Source organism: Colobus angolensis, unplaced genomic scaffold (genome assembly GCF_000951035.1).
Source record: "Colobus angolensis palliatus isolate OR3802 unplaced genomic scaffold, Cang.pa_1.0 Scaffold98, whole genome shotgun sequence".
NCBI classification, from domain to species: domain Eukaryota; kingdom Metazoa; phylum Chordata; class Mammalia; order Primates; family Cercopithecidae; genus Colobus; species Colobus angolensis.
In genome coordinates this window covers 8,668,056-8,686,821 of record NW_012123820.1, presented here as the reverse complement: position 1 = coordinate 8,686,821, position 18,766 = coordinate 8,668,056, and positions in this window count along the sequence as shown.

Genomic DNA, 18,766 nt, shown 5'->3' with positions numbered 1-18,766 from the left:
TCCTTCAGTTCTGCTCTGATCTTAGTTATATCTTTTTTTTTGGAGAGTTTTTATTTCTCTATCTCCTTCAGTTTTGCTCTGATCTTAGTTATTTCTTGTCTTCTGCTAGCTTTTGAATTCGTTTGCTCTTGCCTTTCTATCTTTTTTAATTGTGATGTTAGGGTGTCAATTTTAGATCTTTCCCACTTTCTGATGTGGGCATTTAGTGATATAAATTTCCCCCTTAACACTGCTGTACCTGTGTCCCAGAGATTCTGATACATTGTCTCTTTGTTCTCATTGATTTCAAAAACCTTCTTGATTTCTGCCTTAATTTCATTATTTACCTAGGAGTCATTCAGGAGCAGGTTGTTCAATTTCCATGTAACTGTGTAGTTTTGAGTGAGTTTCTTAATCCTAAGTTGTAGTTTGGTTGCACTGAGGTCCGAGAGACTGTTTGTTATAATTTCAGTTCTTTAGCATTTGCTGAGGAGTGTTTTACTTTCAATTATGTGACTTATTTCAGAATGAGTGCCATGTGGCACTGAGGAGAACGTGTATTCTGTTGATTTGGGGTGGACAGTTCTGTAGATGTCTATTGGGTCCACTTGATCCAGAGTTGAGTTCAAGTCCTGAATATCCTTGTTAATTTTCTATCTCCTTGATGTTTCTAATATTGACAGTGGGGCATTACAGTCTACCGCTGTTACTGTGTGGGAGTCTAAGTCTCTTTGTAGGTCTCTCAGAACTCATTTTATGAATCTGGGTGCTACTGTAGTGGGTGCATATACATTTAGAATAGTTAGCTCTTCTTGTTGAATTGCTGCCTTTACCGTTATGTAATGCCCTTCTTTGTCTTTATTTTTATCTTTGTTGGTTTAAAGTCTGTTTTGTCAGAGCCTAGGATAGCAACTCCTGCTTTTTTATTTTTTTCTTTCCATTTGCTTGGTAAATTTTCCTTCATCTCTTTATTTTGAGCCTGTATGTCTCATTGCATATAAGATGGGTTTCCTGAATACAGCACACCGATGGGTCTTGACTCCTTATCCAACTTGCCAGTCTGTGTCTCTTAATTTGGGCATTTAGCCCATTTACATTTAAGGTTAGTATTGTTATGTATAAATTTGACCCGGTCATCATGATGCTATCTGGTTATTTTGCACACTAGTTGATGCAGTTTCTTTGTAGTGTCATGGGTCTTTATACTTTGGTGTGTTTTTGTAGTGGCTGGTACCAGTTTTTCCTTTCTATATGTAGTGCTTCCTTCAGGAGCTTTTGCAAGGCAGGACTGGTGGGAATGAAATCCCTCAGTATGTGCTTGTCTGGAAAGAATTTTATCTCTTCTTTACTTATGAAGCTTAGTTTGGCTGGATATGAAATTCTGGGTTGAAAATTATTTTCCTTAACAATGTTGAATATTGGCCCCCAATCTCTGCTGAGAGATCCACTGTTAGTCTGATGGGCTTTCCTTTCTAGGTGACCTGGCCTTTTTTTTCTAGCTACCCTTGACCTGTTTTCCTTCATTTTGACCTCAGAGAATCTGATGATTATGTGTGTTGGGGTTGATCTTCTTGTGGAGTTTCTTAGTGGTGTTTTCTGTATTTCCTGAGTTTGCATGTTGACCTGTCTTGCTAGGTTGGGGAAGTTCTCCTGGATAATAGCCTGTGTTTTCCAGCTTGTTTCCATTCTCCTCGCCTACTTCTGGTACTCCAATCAATTGTAGGCTTGGTCTTTTTACAAAGTCCCATATTTCTTGGAGACTTTGTTCATTCGTTTGTATTCTTTTTTCTCTAGTCTTGTCTGCATGCCTTATTTCAGCAAGGTGGTCTTTGAACTCTTATATCCTTTCTTCCACTTGGTCAATTTGGCTGTTGATACTTGTGTATGCTTCATGAAGTTCTTGTGCTGTGTTTTTCAGCTCCATCAGGTCATTTATATTTCTCTCTAAACTGGTTATTCTAGTTAGCAGCTCGTCTAACTTTTATCAAAGTTCTTAGCTTCTTTGCTTTGGGTAGAACATGCTCCTTTAGCTCAGCATAGTTTTTTATTACTCATCTCCTGAAGTCTGCTTCTGTCAAATCATCCATCTCATCCTCCATTGATTTCTACACCCTTGCTGGAGAGATGTTGCAATCACCTGGAGGAGAAGAGGTACTCCGGTTTTCAGTGTTTTATTGTTGATTCTTTCTTATCTTCGTGTGTTTGTCTAGGTTTGATCTCTGAGGCTGCTGACCCTTGGATGGGGCTTTTGTGGGGGCTTTTTGTTGTTGTTGTTGTTGTTGCTGCTGCTGCTGTTTCTGTTGCTTTCTGTTTGTTTCTTTTTCTTTCAATGGTCAGGTCCTCCTTCTGTAGAGCTGCTTCGGTTTGCTGGGGATTCACTTCAGGTTCTATTCATCTGGTTCACTCCTGTGCCTGTCAGTCAAGGAGGCTGGAGAACAGCAAAGATGGGTGCCTGCTCCTTTTCTGGGATCTCTGACCTCGACGAGCATCAACTTGATGCTGGTAGGATCCCTCCTGTATAGGGTGTCTGAAAACCTTTTTTGGAGGGTCTCAGTTGGGTGGCACAGGGAACAGGACCTGCCTAACAGAGCACTTTGTCTCTTGGTGGCAGGGTTGTGCTTTGCTGGGGTGAAACCCCATCATCTGGGCTGTCTGGATTCCTCACAACTACCAAGAGGAAAGGCTAAATCTACTGGGCCACAGAGACCATGGCCACCCCTCCCCCAGCCCCTGGATCTCCCTAGAGGCTCAGGCCCAGGGAGATCCAGTTTCTGTCTCTGAGCCCCTGGCTGGAGTTATTGGAGTTGCTGCAGGGAAGCCCCACCCAGTGAGGAAGGATGAGTCAGGGTCAGGCCTGAAGGGGCACTCTGGCCACAGTCTGCCGCAGCCAGTGTGTTGAGCTCTGGTGAACATGTCTTAGGTCCAAGTTGTCCAGCCTCCCTGGCTCCAGCAAGGGAAAAGAGTGGCCTGCACTAGAGAGATGAATGTCGCCCTTCCCCAACCCAGGGAGCTTAGCCTGTTAAGCAGTTGTGAGTCCCAGTACTGGCTGCTGCCCCTTTCCAAGGAGCTCAAAGGGCTTAGACAGCAGGCAGCTGCAGCTGTGGTGTTGGTCGCCCCTGCCCCTGCCCCCGGGAGCTCAGTAGGCTTGAGCAGATTCCAGCCAAGAGACCACTGAGAATCTGTGAGGCTCCAGGATTGGGACGCTAGGCCCTGGTGGGTGGGTTCACCAGTGGGATCTTCCAATCAGTGGATTGGTCAGTGGGTTCCCCAGTTCCATGGAAAATGCATGGCTTCCCCAGCTGGGTAGCAGGGGCACTCACTGCCTCCCCTGGCCAGGGGTGGGGGCTCCCCTACCCTGTGTGGCTCTCAGGTGAGCGGTCCACCACTCTGCTCTTCCGCCCTCTCCACGGATCACAGCAGCCTCCTAGTCAGTTCTGATGAGAGAACCTAGATACCTTGGTTGCTGGTGAAGTATTCACATGCTTCTTATGGTTCTTTTGGATGGGAGCTTCTGATTGGTGCTGTTTCTAGTCAGCCATCTTGCTGCCTCCCCTCTTGACTCCTTTAAACCAGAGGTTTCTAATTTACCCATATACATCAGAAAAATCACTATAGCAGGTATAACATTACAGAATGTATTTCTTAAACAGTAATATTTGAAAGTCAAAAATATTACTTGTACCCTGGGCTATAGAATGGATGTTGTGTTAACAGTCATGAAAATAATATTAATGTCTTTGTATATTTCCATGAGAGCTCTTTGGTGCCCAGGTACATTGCCAAGGAGTAGTAATATTATGAAGGTATCCTTTTCTCTGAGCAGTAGGCCTCAACAATGTGCTTCAAATACTTAGTAAACCTTGCTGTAAACAGATGTGCTGTCATCCAGGCATTTGTCTTTCATTTCTAGAGCACAGGAAGAGTAAATTTAGCATTTTCAGAATGAAAAGTGAACACTGGCTACAAATGAAGTCACTAGCTACATTAGCCTGTTAAAAGAGAGTCTGTTCTTAAAAGCCTTGAAGCCAGGCATTGACTTCTACTCTCTAGCTATGAAAGCCCTAGATAGCATCTTCTTGCAAGGTTGTTTTATCTACAGAGAATCTGTTGTTTAGTGAAGCTACCTTCATCAATGATCTTTCCTAGGTCCTTGCTGCAGCTTCCACATTAGCACTTGCTGCTTCACTTTGCATTGTTACTTTATGGAAACAGTTTTTTTCCTTAAACCTTAAGAACCAACCTCTGCTAGCTTCACCCATTGCTTTTGCAGCTTTTTCACCTCTCTCAGACTTCCTATAATTGAAGAGTTAGGGCTTTGCCCTAGATGAGGCTCTGGCTGAAGAGAATGCTGTGGCTGGTTTGATCTTCTCTGCAGACCACTAAAACTTTCTCCATGTCAGCAATAAAACTGTTTTGCTTTCTTATTTGTATGTTCACTGGAGCAGCACGTTTAATTTCCTTCAATTACTTTTCCCATTACCACTTGGCTAACTGGCACAAGAGGCATAGCTTTTGGCCTCTCTTAGCTGTTTACATGTCTTCCTCCCTAAGCTTAATCATGCCTCGCTTTTAATTTCAAGTAAGAGACTTGCAACTACCTTTCATTTGAACACTTAGAGGCCATTGTAGGGTTATTAATTGGCATAATTTCAATATGGTTGATTTCAGGTAACAGGGATCCCCAAGGAGAGAAAGAGAGCTGGAAAAACAGCCAGTGGATGGAGCATTCAGAACACACACATTTATTAAGCTATTCAACTTATACGAGGATGGTTTGCGATGTTCCAAAACAATTATAATTTTAACATCAAAAATCACTGATCACACATCACCATAACATATTTAATAATAATCAGCATAATAATAAAGTTTGAGATATTGTGGGAATTTCCAAAATGTGACAGACAGAAGTGAAGTAAGCACATGCTACTGGAAAAAATGGCACTCACAGACTTGTTCAGTGCATGGTTGCCACAAGCCTTCCATTTGCAAAAATTATAATATCTGTAAAGTTCAATAAAGCTAAGATATGCCTCTACAAATTTTAACTATATATATTTTTGAAGACTAAAATGTTTTTCTTAACAATCTTTAAATTATAAAAATGTGTGCACATCTATATTACACATATTTTCCTATTTTAAATGGTAGTTTATGTATTATCTAAATCAAAGTGCAAATAATATTCTTTAATGAACTTAGAATATTTAGTAATATTCTAAGTTTGGAGAGCAGGGATGAAAGAGAATTGGCATACACACTGTGATAACTGGAGGAATAGACTGGATGTTATATTTGCTAAGAAGTCTGGAGGGTCTTTGGAGAGAAAATAGGAAAGGGATTAGACTTGATCTGGACTACATTGGACTCAGGTCCTGGGACACCGCATTTAGACTACCATGAATACAGGTGTCTCAGGTGAGAAATGTATTCATTGAAGCAGAAAAGACTTAATGAACATGAGTTGATTTTAGAATGAGAAGAATAATTTTAGATTGAAACTTATTGGTTTTTTTGTTTTTTTTTTTTCCTATTCAAGTCTGAGGCAACTGGACACAAGTTTATCAAAAACAGGAGCTCTAAGAAACTGCAAAAAGTCAATAAATATAATGCTCTTATGTTTAAAATAATGTTAAAAAATCAGGAACTTCTGTCATTACAGAGAGCCCAAGCATGATTCTAACGCCTTGGTAGAAATGGAACCATTTGTTATTTTAGTAAAAATAAATACAAGCAGTGATGAAGGTTAGCAGATTACTATCAGCAATAATAAAAAAGGTGATTCTACAGTTAGAGCAAAATATTTTGGGCCACATAATGCGAAGCTAGAGCAGAACCACAGAGCTTGGCTGTAACATAACGGAAGAAAGTGATACCCACAGGCAAACTTCAAAGGCTGGTAAGTAGAACCAGCCAGTCACCCAAATCCCTTATAGGAAATGGGAGGAACTACGTGAAGTAACTAGAATTCCCACAATTCTTCTTGGAAGAACTTACAGACAGAAAGCGCGTCTGCTATTATCATTGTTGTGATCATGCTTTCCTCGTTGCCCCATTGTCTAATGCAAAAGTATGTGTTACACATGTAAAAAATAAAGTGCAACAATGATTACAATGTCATTAAGTTATTAATTTTTAAAGTTTCTTTCAATTATTAACAAAAACAAATTAATAAAAATCTAACTGTGCTGAGCCATAAGTCTGAGCTTAAAACTCAGCAGAAGGGTTCTCTGTTGGGCTTCGACTTTCATAAGAACTTCACCATAAACTGCCCGGCTGACACCGTCTTTTGAAAACATGCTTCTCCCCAGGAATGCCCTAGCATGTGCACAATGTGACACGCTGACGTTGACCATGACTCTTTCCTGTCCTTTCCATTTAGGCTTGAGTTCACTATATCAGCTATTTTCTTGTCCTTTCTGGCTTCTACACATTGAATATCAACTTCTAAACAGCATTGAAAAAAATAGTACCACCTGTCTCTGTTCCCAGAAGGAGTCTTACTGGATAGGAAAAGGTCAAAATTAAATTTTCATCTTAGGTGATTTTGTGCCCAGATGCTAGCAAGGAGGCCTAAAGTCGTTATGAAAAAACCTAAAGTGCTTATATCACTCTCTAGATGGGCTGATTCATTTCAGATTGTACACTAGCATCCTTCCTTCTCTTGTGTACCTGTTTGGTTAATTATTTCTCCCTGTTATACTGTAAATTCCACAAGGTAACCCTGTAGCACTTTTTTTTTTTTTTTTGTAAAATAAATCATTATCTTTTGTCAAAGGCATGCATAATTGCAACAAAGTAACAGTTCAAAACTGCTTACAATTGGCTTTTTACATTTGACAAATACTGAAGAGAATAATTGCCTAAAGACAATGTATAACCTTGATTTAAATGACTTATTATGCATACTTCACACGTATGCAGTGAAAATAATCTTCCTCCCTCAAAACAGTTCCCCCTGCTGACAAATGAATTTGTTAGGTGGAAAACAATGTACATTTATAATTCCCTTGTCTGTTTTATAACTTCATGTATCTTACATCTACTCCCCTTTTACCTCATTGACCTACTTTTTAATCCAAGAACTCATTTTTCATCTATGTTAACTTTGTAAAATGAACACACAAGTCTAAGGAAAACAAAGTATACAATACAAACAGGGTAAGTAAATGAAGGTAAGAGTAGTATTCATTTTCTTTCCCTCCCTGTAAATGTAAATAACATTGATGCTCTTGTGATGTCTCGATAGAGGGTAGGTAATAGCATGGACTACTGCCAAATAGCATTTAAAGTCCTATAGAACCTCACATTACATATATCCCAATTAAGTAAACTATATGTTTTGCTTTTTTCCCCCCTTTCACAACAGACAAATGATTACTCTCTGAATGTTATGAGGGTTTTGCAAAAACATTTTCAGGATTTACAAATAGTCTGGTGGGTTCGTTTCTTATGACTTTCAAGCTTTCTATCTTAAATGTTATCATATTGCTGATCAAATGAATTAAAAACCAAATGGGATAATGGGAGAGGGAGGTTTTATTCTCCTCACCTAAGAACGTCATCAAGTAGGAAAGGAAAATGCCTATTAGAGGGCACACCAAAAAGACTTCAAAATTGTTGAGAACACCTGTCATGCTTTTTGGTTTTATTAGCTACTTTTCCCTTAGTAAAATGTAGACTGTAACCATCATTAAATTGTGTTTAAAGTTGTGCAGATGGTGGTCAATATTAATAGATGCTTACTTGTATCAACTGTCAAAAAGTCCAAAGTAAAAATTGCTCAATGATGGAATGTAAGTAGAGAGGAGTGTTCCAATTGGTCTAAGCAGTTTGATATATGAAGATAGAGAGCAAAATAATTAAGGATCAGAAGTAGAGGGCAAAAATAGCTGTCTCACAAGCAATGCATTTGGACCTTTTATCAAAAAGAAACATTGATATAAATATAATATGAATCTTGTAGCATAGGAAGGAGGAAAAATGCCTCTGCTAACTCAATGTCTCTCAAATAGCAATCCATGAATGAAAATCCAGCAATCTTTACAGGGTTCTACAAATGTAGTATGAGAAGTTTTTCAAAATCATATTAGTATTTTTAAATAGCACATTTTTACAAGATGTAAGTGACCACCATAAAATGTAGTGTAGTGAGGTACTTCAAAGGGGGCCTTTGAATGTCATTGGATGTAACTGGATCCAAATGGATATTTGGATACAGATATATAGATAACCATTAGATCAGATAGACACACCCACATATACACGTATGCATATATGTGTATGTACATGTATGTACATGTGGGTGTATTTGTATACACACCTACACATACATGTACACACATGCACATACACACCTACAAACATGCACATGCATGTACATATGCATGCACATACATGCAAACATACACACGCGTACATGCACACATACATGCATGTACATGCACACACGTGCAATGCATGTACATACCTGCACACATGCCTGTACATATGCATACTCAAATATATGTACATATACATACACACAGGCACATGCATGCATATGAACATGTACACATGTGCGCACATACATGTACATGCACGCACATGTATGCACACATGCATGTACATGCATGCGCATATACATGTGCATGTACATACACGCACATATATGCACATATGCACGTGCATGCAACGTGCACATACACATGTACACACACGTACACTTACAAGCACAAACACACGTACAAATCCATGCACGCGCATGCATATGCACGTACAGGCATGTACATACATGCACAAATGCACGCACATGCGTGTACATTTGCATAAACATATACACACGCATACGTGTACATGCATGGGATATGCATGCACGTGTGTACATATGTGTGCACGTGTGTGCATGTGTACGTATACATGTACATGCAAGCACAAACATGTGCATACATATGCGTGTGCATGCACACATGCATGTTTATGCACATGCACATTCAATGCACACACTCGCACATGCATGTACATATACATGTATACATATGCATGCCTGTGCTTGTACCTACATGTACATGTACATACACATGCACATGTGCTTGTACTGACATGTGGGCATACATATACATATGCATTTACATACATATGTACATACGTATGTACATGCAGTGCACACACATGTACATGCACATACATACGCATGTACACGCACATGTACATACACACGTACATGTTCATATACATGTGCACACATGTACATATGCATGTACAATACATGTATATACATGTACATACATATAGCATGTATGTGCCAGGTACTAATCTAAGACTAAGTGTACAAGAGCAACAAGACAGACAAAATCTTTATTCCCAAAGCGCTTGTATGTCTTATGAGAATGTTTGGGGTAGTAGCAAGTACTATCCAGGGAATCAAACAGGGTAATGTGATGACAGAACATGGCTGGGTATTAACAACAGAAAGGTAGTTCAGCAAATCCCTCTACAAAGCAATGATATTTAAACTGAAACATACATGATGAGAAGGAGCATGCCAAGAAAAAACAAAAAAAAATGGATGAAGAGAAATCCAGTCTGAGACCTTTAGTTCAAAGACTGTCAACAGGAATAAGTTTTATGTGTTTTAGAACAGAGAAGTGTGCGTTGGGTGGGACTTGGTGAGTGACCACATTAGACAGGTGAACGGAAATCAGGCCATGTGGTCCAGGATAAAGAGTTTTTGAATTATTGAAAAAGCATCGTTTTTAAATTTTAATATTGCTATTTGAAAGGTCACTCCAGCTCCTACGTGGGTAACGGATTATTTAAAGGGAAGGGAAATGAAGACCCTATTCAGGGGTTGTAGCAATCGATTCCAGAAAGAAGCATAGCTTATACTGCAGTGCTAATAGTAGATACAGAAAGAGGTAGGTGGCTTGATCTGGTGAATGTGGGTGAAAGAGAGTAGGGTTTGGGTGACAAGACTCTCGTAATCCTCTGCTCATATGGACAGGCTGTGTTCTCATTTATCGAGTGGCGAAGAATCAGAGTTAATTACTTTGATGGGAGAAATGATGCTGAAAATCAGAAATTCAAGTGTAGACATTTCAATTTTGAAATGTTTATTATTGGTCATCTAAAGGAAAAAGTCAAGTAGGCAAAAAACAAACAAAACAAACAAAAAAAACGGTTCTCAGGTTTTATGGTAATGTTTAGGACAAATCAATGACATGAAAAAAGAATGATAATGCCGTTGGATGCTTTAGAATTGTTTAGGAGCCTGTGAGACACTCTTGGAAAAGTAAATGTCCTAATTTATGAACACATACAGTGCTAAAGTTCTTTGTAAAATGAAGAGCACAGTATCATTCTTTTAAACAACTTATTGGACTTAAAAAAATTTTAAAGCTAAAACCTAAAAAAGCCACACGTGAATAACTTTTATTCAATTTAACAATTTGAACATTCTTGCATTTATAATCTAGATGCTAATAAAATTAATCAAATATAGTTCGTTTTAAATTATCTTCAAGGTATTTTTAAATAGTATTTTCTAAATAACATCTTTTGACATTTTAGTATCCGTTTATATAGATTCACGTTAAATGTTCAATTTCCACTTACAAATTTTGTGGTTTTTTTGAGACAGAGTTTCACTCTTGTTGTTCAGGCTGGAGTGCAATGGCTTGATCTCAGCTCACCACAACCTCTGCCTCCCGAGTTCAAGTGATTCTCCTGCCTCAGCCTCCTAAGTAGCTGGGATTACAGGCATGCCCGGCTTGTTTTTGGTATTTTTAGTAGAGATGGGGTTTCTCCATGTTAGTCAGCCTGGTCTCAAACTCCTGACCTCAGGTTATCTGCCTGCCTCGGCCTCCCAAAGTGCTGGGGTTACAGGTGTGAGCCACCACGCCTGGCCCCAATTTTTTAAATATAATTAAGGACCTTCTGTATTAAAACTTATTTACGTATTTACGTATTCCCCTCTTGTTGGATATTTATGTTGTGTCCTAATTTTGGTAGGAAGTGTTAGATATTTTTGACATTTAAGTGAATGATTAATTTCAGATAAAATGCTATCAGAAAGTTTGTCCCACTTTTATTAAATATATTTTGCTCAATGATTGCTTTGTGTCAAGATATTATTCATCCTTCACTTTCCTCCCTCTTTCTACAGAAATTGCAGTTAACAAACTTTCACCAGTGATTTTTCAGTTAATCCATTTATTGCAATTTATAAATGCATTAGATTTATGTTGATGATCTTATTTAAATAAATTCCTTGTACTTTTTTCTTCTTCAAATTAAAATATGGTTTTATTTAACTTCATAGCTCTTAAGTAAAAATGTTGGAATGCAATTTAGTTTTAAGAGTTGAATGCTTTGAACAAGTCACAATCCATTATATTTTTGTGGATGGAATACAGGCAAAAGAAGGAAAAGGAGAGATTTGCTGTTATTTTTAAAGTGTGACTTTAAAAAAATCAAATGTTCAGCTGAATTCGGGGAAATAAACATTCTTTATGGATTTTCTCTGATGCTAAAAATTGACTTAATGATAGTTTCTAACAGGAAAGAATCCCTTTTATTAAATTACATGTTTCTTTGGTCAACATTAAGCCATGGTTTTTTAAATTTAATTAATTTATTTATTTTTAGATGGAGTTTTGCCCTGTTGCCCAGACTAGAACACAGAGGTGTGATCTCAGCTCACTGTAACCTCTCCCTCCTGGGTTCAAGCAATTCTGCCTCAGCCTCCTGAGTAGCTGGGATTACAGGGACTCTGCCACCACACCCGGCTAATTTTTGTACTCTAGTAGAGATGGGGTTTCACCATGTTGGCTAGGCTGGTCTGAAACTCCTGACCTCGTGATCCACCTGCCTCAGCCTCCTAAAGTGTTAGGATTATAGGCGTGAGCCATCGAGCCTGGCCAGCCGTTGGTTTTTAACCAGCTCCTGCCACTAGTCTGCCACCCTCACTTAAGGGATCTCCTTGGCAGGAGGTTTTCCTTATGAGTAGATGGATGGTGTAACCCCAACCACTGCCCTATCACATCCAGTCTCCACAGATAATCCAGAGTGGCCTCACTATGATATGCATCACACCATCATTCCCCACCATGCTTCTACTTTAAATTTTCTAGCGATTTGTTAATTTTATTTAACATAAAATCCAACTCTTTACCAGGGTCTAAAAGGTCACATACATTTTGTCCCTGCTCGCTTCCCAAATTCATCTCCCACCAGATTTCCCCCTGAAGCTCGGCATACACTGGTCTTCTTTCTCTTACTTGAAAACAAATGGCCTGGCTTCTGCCTTAAGCATGCTTTCCCTTCTGCTTGGGATACTTGATCCCCAGTTCTCTGTGTGCCGGGCTTCTTCTCATCACTTAACACTGCACTTAATTGTCATCGCCTCAAAGACATATTTTCCCACCCAATGGAAAGGTACAACAGTACCTGGCACATTGAGCAGAGCTAGCAAACATTTATTAAATCAATGATTGAAGGTTAGTGATACGGTTTGACTGTGTTCCCATCCACATCTCATCTTGAATTCCCACATGTTGTGGGCGGAAGCCAATGGGAGGTAACTGAATCATGGGGGCAGGTCTTTTCAGTGCTGTTGTCATGATAATGAATCAGTCTCATGAGATTTGATGGTTTGGAAAAATGGAAGACTCCCTGCAAAAGCTCTGTCTTTGCCTGCTGGCAGCCATGTAAGACTTGAATTGCTCCTCCTTGCCTTCCACCATGATTGTGAGACCGCCCCAGACATGTGGAAAGGTGAGTCCAATTAAACCTCTTTCTTTTGTAAATTATACAGTCTCGGGTACATCTTTATCAGCAGGGCGAAAACAGACTAATACAGTTAGTTTGAGAGAAATTTAAAAATGTTTTAATCTAGTAAAATTGGCTTCTATCACCTTTAACGAAGGCTAATGAAATCCTCATTTTGTACCATTTTTAAAAACTGTCATTAAAATCCTCACATATTTCTGTGTTGATTTACTGCTATGAGGTAGATGACATTATCTAGTCACTTAGCTAGTTACCAAGAAAATTCTGGAACAATTATAGGCAATGAGGAGAAGAGAACTAACATATATCTAAAAATCCATTATGTTATGAAATTTTGGAAAGTTTAGTTCATTTATTCGACATAGTTCATTAAAACCGACATAACTGCTCTATGGGCAGCACACAGTTCCTCTGAGCCCATCCTAGGCATAATGCCTAGTTTAAAGACTCTTAAAACATGTTAAGTAAAAGCATTAAAAATGTGTAAATGAAAAAGTACTTTTTCATAATTCACAATTTCGCCTGGTTTTGATCCTTAGTAGACATCTCAGAAAAGTAAACCCGCTGAACGAAACAATCACTCTATTTCTGCTAAGTCCAGTTACCCTTGTAGTTACCTCCTGGTTAAAATTCGACTAGCTTCTAGGTGGTCTACCTGCTGCCTGATTGTCGTTCCTGCAAGATTCTTTCTCAGGAATGAAGCTCCTGAACGCCTCATGTCAGCCTTATCACGGAATCTCAGGAAAGTTGGGATTGAAGAGATAATGAGGTTACCTAGACCAATCTTCAAAGGAGCCCATATCATCTATTTTGACAGGTGTAGTATTCAATGATAATTTGTCTATCTGTAAATGTGCCACGACAAATTTTATGGAAGTAATGAAATTTTAGCAATCCAAGACAGCTCCACTGTGATCTCTGCTATTGAATATGTTTTCTTGGTGATAAGGAACCTAGGGAGAAGAGATTAAAACTACTATTTTAATAAGATTTTGGGGGGAGAGTTCCAGATTTGTGATATGATAGCAAATTGGCTGCAAGTGAAAAAGGAATACATGAAATTGGTTGTTACAAAACAGAACCATAGTGAAAGATTTGCTAATAATTTTATGATTGAGGGTTCTGTATCATGGACTTTCTTTTCACTTAGAGACTTGTTATAATCCAAACAAAGAAAAACTTGGCTGTTCCTGCAGGAGGAGGGAGTAAAAGGTAAATAACACATTTAAATAATTGAAAGTTCTCAAGAAAGGTTTGTAATCTTCTCTTCATAAATTTCTTTCTTTGGTTCAAGACCCAGAGAGACAAATGTGATCATTCTAGCCAATTACAAGAATATATCCTGAACTTTCCTTACCTTTACCATTCTTTTTTCTATTTTTAACTCATTAAATTTTCTTTCTTTCTGAATCCCCTATAAAAACCATTAACTAGGACTGTTAATACACTTTGGCAATTTCTTTTATTTTCATGAATACAAAGTTAGAAATAAAAATTACCCCAATACATTAAAAAAGGCATTGTAAGTTCTATAACTAAAGGACTTAAAAAAACAGTAAAAATATTTTCATCCTGTTTGCAAAACATCAGTCCCAATTTTATTGCCATATAACCGGGAACTTACACTTAAATAAAGGGAAGATTAGAAGGAATTCTGAAAGTCAATATAAAAAAAGATTATTCTAATTATCTAATTTTCTCATAATCTGACAACTTTACTGCTATTGTTAAAGCGCAGACTCTCATCGTGTCTTATCTATCCAAATACTATGTGATTGCTCAAAAGTGCAAAAATATATGTCATGTTAAAATATATTTTCCCATAGCAATATTTTCCCAGTTTCTTATCGTATTAGCATAATTGATATTAAACGAAAACTAACAAATGCATTTTCCAGAAAGATTCAAAGAGAACCAAGCTTGCAAACACACACATTAACCCCAATTCCAGAATGGTTTCCTCTCTGTGATTGCAATGGATAATTTCACTTTATTATAGACTTCATGCAACTTCTCTCATATACAAAATCTTAGATGGATGTGGTGTTTTCAGCATCTTGAAAATAAAGCTATCAAGTCTATTTATTCCTTTCTTTCAAAAGGCTAACATCAGTACATGATTTGGGTGTCAAAATAAGTCCTATGTGTAAAACAGAAAAAGATGAAGGAAAAATATTCCTGTGGCTAAAGAAAAAACAAATTATCACTAGTTGGCCCTATCGACTCATAATTAAATGCAAAATAGTAGAGAACTATAAATCAGAGATGAGGGGCTTTCCCGAGAGTGGATGGCACTTTAGGACACTATATCTTATATTGGGTAATCAGTTTCAATTACCTCAATTGTAAGGGTCTGTCTTAAACCTTCCCAATAATATAATACTTAAACAGATATTGAAAATATCTCTGGTTTTCATAATAGGATAAATTTCTTCGCTGTCTCTACTGAGCTGTGATCCAAAGGAAAACAAACAATCACTCAATACTATGGAAGAAACATCATTATTTGTTCATATTTGTTTCTTTCTTCCTGATGTATTTATTTATCAAGTAAATTAAACCAGTGAAAAAGATGTTAGACATTTCTGTTACAACGTGTCCTTAAATGCCAAAGACCTGGACACATACGCATGGCTAGGAAAGAAGATTCTAGAAATGCCTGGTCACGCCAAGAGATGATTTAGTTGTTCTTGCTTTTCTCATTAAAACTTTCAAGGTGAATGAATATGTGCTCCTAAAAAAATCACCATTTAAAATCCTGCTTGTTCAAAACATTTTCAAAGTCAGCCTATTGATACCATCTTAACAGACACACAGCTGGAACTTTTCTCCTATAAATCTAATGACTTTTTTCTTTAATACTTTACCTCCTTCAGTCCCGCCTTTCTAGACAGCACAACATACTGAGTGGTGATTTATACCAGGATACAGTCTGTTCTTGCCTTTTCTTTGTCCAGATTGTATGAAGGTCACAACGAACAACAACGTCTCTCGTGTACTTATGTGGTATTACAGAAGCCAGGGCTTCTCTCAGCGTGAGTTTATTATTTGGAGATTTGACTCCAGACTTCTTTAGCTGCTTGATTTATTTTTTTGCCTTCCCCTAAATTAAAAATACTGCTGGTGCCTATATTTCACTGTGTGTTTTCATCAAGTTTTAAAGTTTTATTGGCTTTCTTAGATTGCTTCTCCTATGACATTAAGGGGAGTGGAAATTGCAGTGAGTTTCTTTATCATATTAAATAAATATCATCTCAATATTAAACACAACTCCAGTCTTTATCCATTGGCTTTCTTCTATGTTTCTCTTTTAAGAAATATGGAAATTTGGGATTGGAAGGAAACTAAAAGTCATCAACCTCAGGTTCCATTTAATGTTGAACATCTGGAGTTCTGCTCAAACATGTCCCGCAATGCGGATCGCATTTCCCACTAAACAACACATTCCTCGTTCCCAAGTCTCTTATTGTTAAAAGGTTTAACTTTGTACCAAAACTTAAACTGTTACTTTCATCCATTTTTTTTGGTTACCTTTCCAGAAATACAGAAATTCTAAGACATCTGTCCTAAAACATCCTTGAAGACATTTCTTGTATCTTCTTTCCTCTATCTGCTCCAAATACTTCCTCACCTATACCACAGGTCATCAAGCAACCCACCCAGTGGTAAAACTTTCTCTTATCAATTTGCTGTAGGTTGTCAGCCTTCCTGACATACCAGCCACTAAATCCATACAGCTACATGCAGAAGAGAATGTAATCATATCAACATTTCATATATTCTATATGTTATATTACGATTAGTGTAATCTAAACTTAGAATCACCTTTTTTAAAAAACCACATCGTATCGTAATTTCCTGCAAATTAAAATCACTAAAATCAAATTATGTAACTTCTATCATACATATATATATACGTAAGTAGGTTTTCGTACCTAAATTAGAACAATTGGTCACATCTGTTTTGATTACGTTTGATCTTGTTAGGTTTAACGTAATCTTTCTTAGAGACTCCCACCAAAGTACCAGGTCAAGGCATAGTGGGAACTCAGATCAGAAAACTAAAGCAAGATATAATGAAGACCGAGAAGCCTTTAAAAATAGGCAACTTGTGAATAACCCTACTTTTTACTTCCTGATGGAAAATCTGAAAAGGGAATGAAATTAAAATAAGAAAATTTTCCCAGCCTTTAGACTAAAAAATATGTGTGCTTTTGTGTGTCACAGAAAATAGGAAAACATAGTGTCAGGCACTATAATTTAATCAGTTATGTATTAATTATTGTATAAACCTAGAAAAAGTTAAATCCTTATCCTTATAATACTAATTTATGAGTCAGCAGTATAATTATTAGATATAAATCCAAAATATTGAGTCATAGAATTTAGTATTTCTATATATTGAATATAAGATATCCTAGGAAAAGCAGGTTGTGTAATCCATACACCATTTAGGGAAAACAGCCTGTATGTAAATTCGGGTCTTTCTGTTTCTTTCAGTTTCAAGAAAGTAAAAGAACTAGCATGACTGTGTTGTTGTAAATAAATAAAACTGCAAATTTTCTCTTTGTGAAAGAGGTAGTGCAGAGCGGGCATGGGTCCCATTGCCTTACTAAACATGGAAAATGGAAATTTTATTCCCAAATAATTTCTTGAATACCGGTTATAGAATGTAGTAGTCAATGTTCCAGTCACAAGGCTAACTAGCAAACTAACTCCTCACTGCATGGAGCTTACCATCAGAGAAATAACAGAAAAATTAAACAAATATTTACCAGATTATAAAAATTAGAAGAAGACAAAAAATGAAATGTGGATAAAGAATTTCAAGTGGATGTGCTATTCAACTTTTAAATAAGATCACACAGAAGTAATGAAATGAAACATTAGAGTACTATTTGTAAGAGGAGGTAAAACGAGTCAAACCAGCATCTGGAAGAAGAACATTCCAGGCAAAATGAACAGCCAATGCAAAGGCTGGAACATCCCTGGGGTATTTAGGAAACTGCAAGAAAGCAATTGTGTACTGAACCTGGTGATCAAGAGGCAAAATAATAATATGATGAGATGAGAGACAGAATAGAGACCAAAATTGTAGGGCCTTATAGACCTTTGAAATACAGGCTTTCACTTTGAGTGAGGTGAGAAGGCATGGACAGACTGACAGAGAAGTGATCATTTGACTTACATTTTAAGAGGATTAGTCTGTCTGCTCTATTGAGCATAGAGTGTAGGGGGAGGGCATATGAGTGAAATCAGGGAAAGAATTGAGAATGCAATTGCAATAATCTATCATAAAACAGGGTAGTACCAATAGAGCTGGTGAAGAGTTGTCACAATTCCTGAAAATACTTAGAAGATAGAATATGTATTAATATCAATTACATTGGAAAGTATTTGAGAAAGAGAATGATATCCACGTAGATCTTTACTACCTTAATCTTATCCCCAAGAAAAGTTCAAATAAATCAACTTATGGAAGAGTAAGATCTCCAAAAAAATTACAGAGCCAAGAATTCAGCTGTATTTTTTATAATATCAGAGAATCAATCTTTGATTAAGGTAAGAGCAAATCATTCATCTCCACTTTTGCCCCATGTATTATTTATAATATGCTAAATATTAACCTGTTTTATACTTATGTGATGGATAAAACTAAACCAATCCAAAAATCTCATGTAACCTAACAAGTAAACATAAAAAACTTAATGATTATAAAATTGCGTATATGATTCTTAAATAACAAACTTCAGAGACTTGTTCTTTTAAGGAAACCACAAGACTGAAACTTTTCCCTTTTTCTTCAGTTTTTTTTTTTTTTTCCTCCTGCTTTCAGTGTGGTAAAACATGTCTATTATTTCAAAATAGGAAAATATTTACTGTTGCTTTTTGGTAGTAGAGACTGACACTATATGCTTGTTTTATAGTCAAAAATTAAGGAAGAGATAAGTTACAAACAATGAAATCATGTTCTGTTTTCCTGAAAGTTATAAACATGTATCTCCTGGTAGGCAGCTTT